This window comes from Meleagris gallopavo, unplaced genomic scaffold (genome assembly GCF_905368555.1).
Source record: "Meleagris gallopavo unplaced genomic scaffold, MGAL_WU_HG_1.1 scaffold_19, whole genome shotgun sequence".
In the NCBI taxonomy this organism is placed as follows: Eukaryota; Metazoa; Chordata; class Aves; order Galliformes; family Phasianidae; genus Meleagris; species Meleagris gallopavo.
Window position 1 is genome coordinate 62,050 of NW_028147033.1, and position 13,485 is coordinate 75,534.

General features: G+C 49.7%; 1 long non-coding RNA gene across 1 annotated transcript; it reads right to left on the reverse strand.

The window, feature by feature from the left end:
• Window positions 1-3,152: 3,152 nt before the first annotated feature.
• Window positions 3,153-12,283, reverse strand: LOC146541910 (uncharacterized). Its single transcript, XR_014880812.1, has 7 exons — window positions 12,234-12,283; window positions 11,005-11,081; window positions 8,549-8,625; window positions 7,322-7,398; window positions 6,096-6,172; window positions 4,867-4,943; window positions 3,153-3,715 (listed from the first exon to the last, which is right to left on the reverse strand). It is a non-coding gene; the product is annotated as an uncharacterized LOC146541910 (long non-coding RNA).
• Window positions 12,284-13,485: the final 1,202 nt, after the last annotated feature.

The window sequence follows — 13,485 nt, forward strand, 5'->3', positions numbered from 1 at the left end:
CACATACAGCACTGAGGGCAAGGCTCTGCAGTTCCAGAAGCCTTGAAAGGAAAATACAAAACAGTCAAGGCACAGAGACATCATCAGGGAACTGAAGGAAAGGAAAAGAAAGCAAGGAAGGAGACAAGAAAGAATGAATTAACGCAAAAGTAAAAGCAAAAGAAACTCAAAGCACACCCAAGAAACATACTCTGAACACGACAGGAATGCCTGCAGCAACGAACAAGATCATGCAAAGAAAGGAGCAGGAAAGACAAAGAACCAACAAGTATGAAACAAAGACGACGCAAAGCAAACAAAAAAGCCTCACTGCAGAAAAGAACGAAGGACAAACCGCAATACAAGGAAGGAGAAGAAAGCAAAGCAAAACGAGGTCGAGAAATACAACAGGAAAGCCAATGAATTCAATGCACTAGCATGGCAGAGCAAAGAAGCCTAGCAAAGTAAACAGAGTACAAAGCTCAGCAGGGCTTCGCAATGGAAAGAAAGAAGGAAAATTTAACAGCAGTGCAAGGCCACGATGCCAACAAAAACCAAAGAGCAAACCAAAGCCAAGCAACACCACAAAAAGAAAGAAGGACCAAGTGCTGAAATGCCAAGGAAACCAAAGCAAAAGCACTTGAAATCCTCACAAACAGAGGGGAATACGCTTAGGAAAGGAAAAAGCACTTCCAAGAACAGAAACAGAAGGGGAAAAAAAAACACCACTGAAAAATAGCCCAATGCATTGCAATGCAGAAGGAGCAGGAAACCAAGGCAGAAACCACAGAAAAACAACACGGAAAACCAACCGAGGAAACCAACATCAACCCATGCAGCAGCAGCAGCCTCTGCAGCAACATGAAAAAGCAAAAGAATACACGGTCATGGCGAAGCACCGATGACCACCGAGTCTGCAGGAGGCCAACATCTTGGCATCCGTGCCCGGGAGGAGGAAAGGGTAGCTACTGGGCATGCTGCTGCCTCCACCACACACGCACCTTCAGGGTCGCCAGCCCAGAAGGAGGCTGTCCCTGCCAGCTGGAACAAAACACCTCTCTGGAGGAAGGCAAAGCACTGCCAGTCATGCCAAGGAGGACGGAAGGGTAGCTACCGGGCATGGATCCACCCAGCCAGCAGAGGAAAAGCCGACCGGCCAGCACAAGGCAAGAGGCAAGGATGCCCACGAGGCGGGGACCCACCTGGGAAGCCCAGAAGGAGCTGCAAATGCAGCAAGCACTGCACAAACGCCTAGACAGCTGGCTGCGCTTCCAGAAGCCTGCAAAGGAAAAAACACAACAGTCAAGGCCCAGAGACAGCATCAGGGAACTGAAGGCAAGGGAGAAGAAGGGCATGGGCAAGGAGACAAGGAAGGCAAAGCAAGGCAACGCAAAGAACGGAAAGCAAAGGAGACACTCAAAGCACACCCAAGAAACATACTCTGAACACGACAGGAATGCCTGCAGCAACGAACAAGATCATGCAAAGAAAGGAGCAGGAAAGACAAAGAACCAACAAGTATGAAACAAAGACAACGCAAAGCAAACAAAAAAGCCTCACTGCAGAAAAGAAGAAAGGACAAAGCAATACAAGGAAGGAGAAGAAAGCAAAGCAAAACAAGGTCGAGAAATACAACAGGAAAGCCAATGAATTCAATGCACTAGCATGGCAGAGCAAAGAAGCCTAGCAAAGTAAACAGAGTACAAAGCTCAGCAAGGCTTTGCAATGGAAAGAAAGAATGAAAATTTAACAGCAGTGCAAGGCCACGATGCCAACAAAAACCAAAGAGCAAACCAAAGCCAAGCAACACCACAAAAAGAAAGAAGGACCAAGTGCTGAAATGCCAAGGAAACCAAAGCAAAAGCACTTGAAATCCTCACAAACAGAGGGGAATACGCTTAGGAAAGGAAAAAGCAGTTCCAAGAACAGAAACAAAGGGGAAAAAAAAACAACCCTGAAAAAAAGCCCAATGCATTGCAATGCAGAAGGAGCAGGAAACCAAGGCAGAAATCACAGAAAAACAACACGGAAAACCAACCGAGGAAACCAACATCAACCCATGCAGCAGCTGCAGCCTCTGCAGCAACATGAAAAAGCAAAAGAACACACGGTCATGGCGAAGCACCGATGACCACCGAGTCTGCAGGAGGCCAACATCTTGGCATCCGTGCCCGGGAGGAGGAAAGGGTAGCTACTGGGCATGCTGCTGCCTCCACCACACACGCACCTTCAGGGTCGCCAGCCCAGAAGGAGGCTGTCCCTGCCAGCTGGAACAAAACACCTCTCTGGAGGAAGGCAAAGCACTGCCAGTCATGCCAAGGAGGACGGAAGGGTAGCTACCGGGCATGGATCCACCCAGCCAGCAGAGGAAAAGCCGGCCGGCCAGCACAAGGCAAGAGGCAAGGATGCCCACGAGGCGTGGACCCACCTGGGAAACCCAGAAGGAGCTGCAAATGCAGCAAGCACTGCACAAACGCCTAGACAGCTGGCTGCGCTTCCAGAAGCCTGCAAAGGAAAAAACACAACAGTCAAGGCCCAGAGACAGCATCAGGGAACTGAAGGCAAGGGAGCAAGAAGGGCATGGGCAAGGAGACAAGGAAGGCAAAGCAAGGCAACGCAAAGAACGGAAAGCAAAGGAGACACTCAAAGCACACCCAAGAAACATACTCTGAACACGACAGGAATGCCTGCAGCAACGAACAAGATCATGCAAAGAAAGGAGCAGGAAAGACAAAGAACCAACAAGTATGAAACAAAGACGACGCAAAGCAAACAAAAAAGCCTCACTGCAGAAAAGAACGAAGGACAAACTGCAATACAGGGAAGGAGAAGAAAGCAAAGCAAAACAAGGTCGAGAAATACAACAGGAAAGCCAATGAATTCAATGCACTAGCATGGCAGAGCAAAGAAGCCTAGCAAAGTAAACAGAGTACAAAGCTCAGCAGTGCTTTGCAATGGAAAGAAAGAAGGAAAATTTAACAGCAGTGCAAGGCCACGATGCCAACAAAAACCAAAGAGCAAACCAAAGCCAAGCAACACCACAAAAAGTAAAGAAGGACCAAGTGCTGAAATGCCAAGGAAACCAAAGCAAAAGCACTTGAAATCCTCACAAACAGAGGGGAATACGCTTAGGAAAGGAAAAAGCACTTCCAAGAACAGAAACAGAAGGGAAAAAAAATCAACACCCTGAAAAAAGCCCAATGCATTGCAATGCAGAAGGAGCAGGAAACCAAGGCAGAAACCACAGAAAAACAACACGGAAAACCAACCGAGGAAACCAACATCAACCCATGCAGCAGCAGCAGCCTCTGCAGCAACATGAAAAAGCAAAAGAATACACGGTCATGGCGAAGCACCGATGACCACCGAGTCTGCAGGAGGCCAACATCTTGGCATCCGTGCCCGGGAGGAGGAAAGGGTAGCTACTGGGCATGCTGCTGCCTCCACCACACACGCACCTTCAGGGTCGCCAGCCCAGAAGGAGGCTGTCCCTGCCAGCTGGAACAAAACACCTCTCTGGAGGAAGGCAAAGCACTGCCAGTCATGCCAAGGAGGACGGAAGGGTAGCTACCGGGCATGGATCCACCCAGCCAGCAGAGGAAAAGCCGACCGGCCAGCACAAGGCAAGAGGCAAGGATGCCCACGAGGCGTGGACCCACCTGGGAAACCCAGAAGGAGCTGCAAATGCAGCAAGCACTGCACAAACGCCTAGACAGCTGGCTGCGCTTCCAGAAGCCTGCAAAGGAAAAAACACAACAGTCAAGGCCCAGAGACAGCATCAGGGAACTGAAGGCAAGGGAGCAAGAAGGGCATGGGCAAGGAGACAAGGAAGGCAAAGCAAGGCAACGCAAAGAACGGAAAGCAAAGGAGACACTCAAAGCACAGCCAAGAAACATACTCTGAACACGACAGGAATGCCTGCAGCAACGAACAAGATCATGCAAAGAAAGGAGCAGGAAAGACAAAGAACCAACAAGTATGAAACAAAGACGACGCAAAGCAAACAAAAAAGCCTCACTGCAGAAAAGAACGAAGGACAAACCGCAATACAAGGAAGGAGAAGAAAGCAAAGCAAAACAAGGTCGAGAAATACAACAGGAAAGCCAATGAATTCAATGCACTAGCATGGCAGAGCAAAGAAGCCTAGCAAAGTAAACAGAGTACAAAGCTCAGCAGGGCTTCGCAATGGAAAGAAAGAAGGAAAATTTAACAGCAGTGCAAGGCCACGATGCCAACAAAAACCTAAGAGCAAACCAAAGCCAAGCAACACCACAAAAAGAAAGAAGGACCAAGTGCTGAAATGCCAAGGAAACCAAAGCAAAAGCACTTGAAATCCTCACAAACAGAGGGGAATACGCTTAGGAAAGGAAAAAGCACTTCCAAGAACAGAAACAGAAGGGAAAAAAAAACAACCCTGAAAAAAGCCCAATGCATTGCAATGCAGAAGGAGCAGGAAACCAAGGCAGAAACCACAGAAAAACAACACGGAAAACCAACCGAGGAAACCAACATCAACCCATGCAGCAGCAGAAGCCTCTGCAGCAACATGAAAAAGCAAAAGAATACACGGTCATGGCGAAGCACCGATGACCACCGAGTCTGCAGGAGGCCAACATCTTGGCATCCGTGCCCGGGAGGAGGAAAGGGTAGCTACTGGGCATGCTGCTGCCTCCACCACACACGCACCTTCAGGGTCGCCAGCCCAGAAGGAGGCTGTCCCTGCCAGCTGGAACAAAACACCTCTCTGGAGGAAGGCAAAGCACTGCCAGTCATGCCAAGGAGGACGGAAGGGTAGCTACCGGGCATGGATCCACCCAGCCAGCAGAGGAAAAGCCGACCGGCCAGCACAAGGCAAGAGGCAAGGATGCCCACGAGGCGTGGACCCACCTGGGAAGCCCAGAAGGAGCTGCAAATGCAGCAAGCACTGCACAAACGCCTAGACAGCTGGCTGCGCTTCCAGAAGCCTGCAAAGGAAAAAACACAACAGTCAAGGCCCAGAGACAGCATCAGGGAACTGAAGGCAAGGGAGCAAGAAGGGCATGGGCAAGGAGACAAGGAAGGCAAAGCAAGGCAACGCAAAGAACGGAAAGCAAAGGAGACACTCAAAGCACAGCCAAGAAACATACTCTGAACACGACAGGAATGCCTGCAGCAACGAACAAGATCATGCAAAGAAAGGAGCAGGAAAGACAAAGAACCAACAAGTATGAAACAAAGACGACGCAAAGCAAACAAAAAAGCCTCACTGCAGAAAAGAACGAAGGACAAACCGCAATACAAGGAAGGAGAAGAAAGCAAAGCAAAACGAGGTCGAGAAATACAACAGGAAAGCCAATGAATTCAATGCACTAGCATGGCAGAGCAAAGAAGCCTAGCAAAGTAAACAGAGTACAAAGCTCAGCAGGGCTTCGCAATGGAAAGAAAGAAGGAAAATTTAACAGCAGTGCAAGGCCACGATGCCAACAAAAACCAAAGAGCAAACCAAAGCCAAGCAACACCACAAAAAGAAAGAAGGACCAAGTGCTGAAATGCCAAGGAAACCAAAGCAAAAGCACTTGAAATCCTCACAAACAGAGGGGAATACGCTTAGGAAAGGAAAAAGCACTTCCAAGAACAGAAACAGAAGGGAAAAAAAAACAACCCTGAAAAAAAGCCCAATGCATTGCAATGCAGAAGGAGCAGGAAACCAAGGCAGAAACCACAGAAAAACAACACGGAAAACCAACCGAGGAAACCAACATCAACCCATGCAGCAGCAGCAGCCTCTGCAGCAACATGAAAAAGCAAAAGAATACACGGTCATGGCGAAGCACCGATGACCACCGAGTCTGCAGGAGGCCAACATCTTGGCATCCGTGCCCGGGAGGAGGAAAGGGTAGCTACTGGGCATGCTGCTGCCTCCACCACACACGCACCTTCAGGGTCGCCAGCCCAGAAGGAGGCTGTCCCTGCCAGCTGGAACAAAACACCTCTCTGGAGGAAGGCAAAGCACTGCCAGTCATGCCAAGGAGGACGGAAGGGTAGCTACCGGGCATGGATCCACCCAGCCAGCAGAGGAAAAGCCGACCGGCCAGCACAAGGCAAGAGGCAAGGATGCCCACGAGGCGTGGACCCACCTGGGAAGCCCAGAAGGAGCTGCAAATGCAGCAAGCACTGCACAAACGCCTAGACAGCTGGCTGCGCTTCCAGAAGCCTGCAAAGGAAAAAACACAACAGTCAAGGCCCAGAGACAGCATCAGGGAACTGAAGGCAAGGGAGCAAGAAGGGCATGGGCAAGGAGACAAGGAAGGCAAAGCAAGGCAACGCAAAGAACGGAAAGCAAAGGAGACACTCAAAGCACACCCAAGAAACATACTCTGAACACGACAGGAATGCCTGCAGCAACGAACAAGATCATGCAAAGAAAGGAGCAGGAAAGACAAAGAACCAACAAGTATGAAACAAAGACAACGCAAAGCAAACAAAAAAGCTCACTGCAGAAAAGAACGAAGGACAAAGCAATACAAGGAAGGAGAAGAAAGCAAAGCAAAACGAGGTCGAGAAATACAACAGGAAAGCCAATGAATTCAATGCACTAGCATGGCAGAGCAAAGAAGCCTAGCAAAGTAAACTGAGTACAAAGCTCAGCAGGGCTTCGCAATGGAAAGAAAGAAGGAAAATTTAACAGCAGTGCAAGGCCACGATGCCAACAAAAACCAAAGAGCAAACCAAAGCCAAGCAACACCACAAAAAGAAAGAAGGACCAAGTGCTGAAATGCCAAGGAAACCAAAGCAAAAGCACTTGAAATCCTCACAAACAGAGGGGAATACGCTTAGGAAAGGAAAAAGCACTTCCAAGAACAGAAACAGAAGGGAAAAAAAAACACCACTGAAAAATAGCCCAATGCATTGCAATGCAGAAGGAGCAGGAAACTAAGGCAGAAACCACAGAAAAACAACACGGAAAACCAACCGAGGAAACCAACATCAACCCATGCAGCAGCAGCAGCCTCTGCAGCAACATGAAAAAGCAAAAGAATACACGGTCATGGCGAAGCACCGATGACCACCGAGTCTGCAGGAGGCCAACATCTTGGCATCCGTGCCCGGGAGGAGGAAAGGGTAGCTACTGGGCATGCTGCTGCCTCCACCACACACGCACCTTCAGGGTCGCCAGCCCAGAAGGAGGCTGTCCCTGCCAGCTGGAACAAAACACCTCTCTGGAGGAAGGCAAAGCACTGCCAGTCATGCCAAGGAGGACGGAAGGGTAGCTACCGGGCATGGATCCACCCAGCCAGCAGAGGAAAAGCCGACCGGCCAGCACAAGGCAAGAGGCAAGGATGCCCACGAGGCGTGGACCCACCTGGGAAGCCCAGAAGGAGCTGCAAATGCAGCAAGCACTGCACAAACGCCTAGACAGCTGGCTGCGCTTCCAGAAGCCTGCAAAGGAAAAAACACAACAGTCAAGGCCCAGAGACAGCATCAGGGAACTGAAGGCAAGGGAGCAAGAAGGGCATGGGCAAGGAGACAAGGAAGGCAAAGCAAGGCAACGCAAAGAACGGAAAGCAAAGGAGACACTCAAAGCACACCCAAGAAACATACTCTGAACACGACAGGAATGCCTGCAGCAACGAACAAGATCATGCAAAGAAAGGAGCAGGAAAGACAAAGAACCAACAAGTATGAAACAAAGACGACGCAAAGCAAACAAAAAAGCCTCACTGCAGAAAAGAACGAAGGACAAAGCAATACAAGGAAGGAGAAGAAAGCAAAGCAAAACGAGGTCGAGAAATACAACAGGAAAGCCAATGAATTCAATGCACTAGCATGGCAGAGCAAAGAAGCCTAGCAAAGTAAACAGAGTACAAAGCTCAGCAGGGCTTCGCAATGGAAAGAAAGAAGGAAAATTTAACAGCAGTGCAAGGCCACGATGCCAACAAAAACCTAAGAGCAAACCAAAGCCAAGCAACACCACAAAAAGAAAGAAGGACCAAGTGCTGAAATGCCAAGGAAACCAAAGCAAAAGCACTTGAAATCCTCACAAACAGAGGGGAATACGCTTAGGAAAGGAAAAAGCACTTCCAAGAACAGAAACAAAGGGGAAAAAAAAACACCACTGAAAAATAGCCCAATGCATTGCAATGCAGAAGGAGCAGGAAACTAAGGCAGAAACCACAGAAAAACAACACGGAAAACCAACCGAGGAAACCAACATCAACCCATGCAGCAGCAGCAGCCTCTGCAGCAACATGAAAAAGCAAAAGAATACACGGTCATGGCGAAGCACCGATGACCACCGAGTCTGCAGGAGGCCAACATCTTGGCATCCGTGCCCGGGAGGAGGAAAGGGTAGCTACTGGGCATGCTGCTGCCTCCACCACACACGCACCTTCAGGGTCGCCAGCCCAGAAGGAGGCTGTCCCTGCCAGCTGGAACAAAACACCTCTCTGGAGGAAGGCAAAGCACTGCCAGTCATGCCAAGGAGGACGGAAGGGTAGCTACCGGGCATGGATCCACCCAGCCAGCAGAGGAAAAGCCGACCGGCCAGCACAAGGCAAGAGGCAAGGATGCCCACGAGGCGTGGACCCACCTGGGAAGCCCAGAAGGAGCTGCAAATGCAGCAAGCACTGCACAAACGCCTAGACAGCTGGCTGCGCTTCCAGAAGCCTGCAAAGGAAAAAACACAACAGTCAAGGCCCAGAGACAGCATCAGGGAACTGAAGGCAAGGGAGCAAGAAGGGCATGGGCAAGGAGACAAGGAAGGCAAAGCAAGGCAACGCAAAGAACGGAAAGCAAAGGAGACACTCAAAGCACACCCAAGAAACATACTCTGAACACGACAGGAATGCCTGCAGCAACGAACAAGATCATGCAAAGAAAGGAGCAGGAAAGACAAAGAACCAACAAGTATGAAACAAAGACAACGCAAAGCAAACAAAAAAGCCTCACTGCAGAAAAGAACGAAGGACAAACGCAATACAAGGAAGGAGAAGAAAGCAAAGCAAAACGAGGTCGAGAAATACAACAGGAAAGCCAATGAATTCAATGCACTAGCATGGCAGAGCAAAGAAGCCTAGCAAAGTAAACAGAGTACAAAGCTCAGCAGGGCTTCGCAATGGAAAGAAAGAAGGAAAATTTAACAGCAGTGCAAGGCCACGATGCCAACAAAAACCAAAGAGCAAACCAAAGCCAAGCAACACCACAAAAAGAAAGAAGGACCAAGTGCTGAAATGCCAAGGAAACCAAAGCAAAAGCACTTGAAATCCTCACAAACAGAGGGGAATACGCTTAGGAAAGGAAAAAGCACTTCCAAGAACAGAAACAAAGGGGAAAAAAAATCAACACCCTGAAAAATAGCCCAATGCATTGCAATGCAGAAGGAGCAGGAAACTAAGGCAGAAACCACAGAAAAACAACACGGAAAACCAACCGAGGAAACCAACATCAACCCATGCAGCAGCAGCAGCCTCTGCAGCAACATGAAAAAGCAAAAGAATACACGGTCATGGCGAAGCACCGATGACCACCGAGTCTGCAGGAGGCCAACATCTTGGCATCCGTGCCCGGGAGGAGGAAAGGGTAGCTACTGGGCATGCTGCTGCCTCCACCACACACGCACCTTCAGGGTCGCCAGCCCAGAAGGAGGCTGTCCCTGCCAGCTGGAACAAAACACCTCTCTGGAGGAAGGCAAAGCACTGCCAGTCATGCCAAGGAGGACGGAAGGGTAGCTACCGGGCATGGATCCACCCAGCCAGCAGAGCAAAAGCCGACGGCCAGCACAAGGCAAGAGGCAAGGATGCCCACGAGGAGGGGACCCACTTGGGAAACAGAGAAAAAGTCGCAAATGCAGCAAGAACTGCAAGAAAGCCTAGACAGCGGACTGCACTACCAGAAGCATGGAACGAAAAGAACACAACAGTCAAGGCCCAGAGACAGCATCAGGTAAGTGAAGCCAAGGAGAAGAAGGGCATGGGCAAGGAGACAAGGAAGGCAAAGCAAGGCAACGCAAAGAACGGAAAGCAAAGGAGACACTCAAAGCACACCCAAGAAACATACTCTGAACACGACAGGAATGCCTGCAGCAACGAACAAGATCATGCAAAGAAAGGAGCAGGAAAGACAAAGAACCAACAAGTATGAAACAAAGACGACGCAAAGCAAACAAAAAAGCCTCACTGCAGAAAAGAACGAAGGACAAACCGCAATACAAGGAAGGAGAAGAAAGCAAAGCAAAACGAGGTCGAGAAATACAACAGGAAAGCCAATGAATTCAATGCACTAGCATGGCAGAGCAAAGAAGCCTAGCAAAGTAAACAGAGTACAAAGCTCAGCAGGGCTTCGCAATGGAAAGAAAGAAGGAAAATTTAACAGCAGTGCAAGGCCACGATGCCAACAAAAACCAAAGAGCAAACCAAAGCCAAGCAACACCACAAAAAGAAAGAAGGACCAAGTGCTGAAATGCCAAGGAAACCAAAGCAAAAGCACTTGAAATCCTCACAAACAGAGGGGAATACGCTTAGGAAAGGAAAAAGCACTTCCAAGAACAGAAACAGAAGGGAAAAAAAAACACCACTGAAAAATAGCCCAATGCATTGCAATGCAGAAGGAGCAGGAAACTAAGGCAGAAACCACAGAAAAACAACACGGAAAACACACCGAGGAAACCAACATCAACCCATGCAGCAGCAGCAGCCTCTGCAGCAACATGAAAAAGCAAAAGAATACACGGTCATGGCGAAGCACCGATGACCACCGAGTCTGCAGGAGGCCAACATCTTGGCATCCGTGCCCGGGAGGAGGAAAGGGTAGCTACTGGGCATGCTGCTGCCTCCACCACACACGCACCTTCAGGGTCGCCAGCCCAGAAGGAGGCTGTGCCTGCCAGCTGGAACAAAACACCTCTCTGGAGGAAGGCAAAGCACTGCCAGTCATGCCAAGGAGGACGGAAGGGTAGCTACCGGGCATGGATCCACCCAGCCAGCAGAGGAAAAGCCGACCGGCCAGCACAAGGCAAGAGGCAAGGATGCCCACGAGGCGTGGACCCACCTGGGAAGCCCAGAAGGAGCTGCAAATGCAGCAAGCACTGCACAAACGCCTAGACAGCTGGCTGCGCTTCCAGAAGCCTGCAAAGGAAAAAACACAACAGTCAAGGCCCAGAGACAGCATCAGGGAACTGAAGGCAAGGGAGCAAGAAGGGCATGGGCAAGGAGACAAGGAAGGCAAAGCAAGGCAACGCAAAGAACGGAAAGCAAAGGAGACACTCAAAGCACACCCAAGAAACATCCTCTGAACACGACAGGAATGCCTGCAGCAACGAACAAGATCATGCAAAGAAAGGAGCAGGAAAGACAAAGAACCAACAAGTATGAAACAAAGACGACGCAAAGCAAACAAAAAAGCCTCACTGCAGAAAAGAACGAAGGACAAAGCAATACAAGGAAGGAGAAGAAAGCAAAGCAAAACGAGGTCGAGAAATACAACAGGAAAGCCAATGAATTCAATGCACTAGCATGGCAGAGCAAAGAAGCCTAGCAAAGTAAACAGAGTACAAAGCTCAGCAGGGCTTCGCAATGGAAAGAAAGAAGGAAAATTTAACAGCAGTGCAAGGCCACGATGCCAACAAAAACCTAAGAGCAAACCAAAGCCAAGCAACACCACAAAAAGAAAGAAGGACCAAGTGCTGAAATGCCAAGGAAACCAAAGCAAAAGCACTTGAAATCCTCACAAACAGAGGGGAATACGCTTAGGAAAGGAAAAAGCACTTCCAAGAACAGAAACAGAAGGGAAAAAAAAACAACACCCTGAAAAATAGCCCAATGCATTGCAATGCAGAAGGAGCAGGAAACTAAGGCAGAAACCACAGAAAAACAACACGGAAAACCAACCGAGGAAACCAACATCAACCCATGCAGCAGCAGCAGCCTCTGCAGCAACATGAAAAAGCAAAAGAATACACGGTCATGGCGAAGCACCGATGACCACCGAGTCTGCAGGAGGCCAACATCTTGGCATCCGTGCCCGGGAGGAGGAAAGGGTAGCTACTGGGCATGCTGCTGCCTCCACCACACACGCACCTTCAGGGTCGCCAGCCCAGAAGGAGGCTGTCCCTGCCAGCTGGAACAAAACACCTCTCTGGAGGAAGGCAAAGCACTGCCAGTCATGCCAAGGAGGACGGAAGGGTAGCTACCGGGCATGGATCCACCCAGCCAGCAGAGGAAAAGCCGACCGGCCAGCACAAGGCAAGAGGCAAGGATGCCCACGAGGCGTGGACCCACCTGGGAAGCCCAGAAGGAGCTGCAAATGCAGCAAGCACTGCACAAACGCCGACAGCTGGCTGCGCTTCCAGAAGCCTGCAAAGGAAAAAACACAACAGTCAAGGCCCAGAGACAGCATCAGGGAACTGAAGGCAAGGGAGCAAGAAGGGCATGGGCAAGGAGACAAGGAAGGCAAAGCAAGGCAACGCAAAGAACGGAAAGCAAAGGAGACACTCAAAGCACACCCAAGAAACATCCTCTGAACACGACAGGAATGCCTGCAGCAACGAACAAGATCATGCAAAGAAAGGAGCAGGAAAGACAAAGAACCAACAAGTATGAAACAAAGACAACGCAAAGCAAACAAAAAAGCCTCACTGCAGAAAAGAACGAAGGACAAAGCAATACAAGGAAGGAGAAGAAAGCAAAGCAAAACGAGGTCGAGAAATACAACAGGAAAGCCAATGAATTCAATGCACTAGCATGGCAGAGCAAAGAAGCCTAGCAAAGTAAACAGAGTACAAAGCTCAGCAGGGCTTCGCAATGGAAAGAAAGAAGGAAAATTTAACAGCAGTGCAAGGCCACGATGCCAACAAAAACCAAAGAGCAAACCAAAGCCAAGCAACACCACAAAAAGAAAGAAGGACCAAGTGCTGAAATGCCAAGGAAACCAAAGCAAAAGCACTTGAAATCCTCACAAACAGAGGGGAATACGCTTAGGAAAGGAAAAAGCACTTCCAAGAACAGAAACAGAAGGGAAAAAAAAACACCACTGAAAAAAAGCCCAATGCATTGCAATGCAGAAGGAGCAGGAAACCAAGGCAGAAACCACAGAAAAACAACACGGAAAACCAACCGAGGAAACCAACATCAACCCATGCAGCAGCAGCAGCCTCTGCAGCAACATGAAAAAGCAAAAGAATACACGGTCATGGCGAAGCACCGATGACCACCGAGTCTGCAGGAGGCCAACATCTTGGCATCCGTGCCCGGGAGGAGGAAAGGGTAGCTACTGGGCATGCTGCTGCCTCCACCACACACGCACCTTCAGGGTCGCCAGCCCAGAAGGGGTCTGTCCCTGCCAGCTGGAACAAAACACCTCTCTGGAGGAAGGCAAAGCACTGCCAGTCATGCCAAGGAGGACGGAAGGGTAGCTACCGGGCATGGATCCACCCAGCCAGCAGAGGAAAAGCCGACCGGCCAGCACAAAGCAAGAGGCAAGGATGCCCACGAGGCGTGGACCCACCTGGGAAGCCCAGAAGGAGCTGCAAAT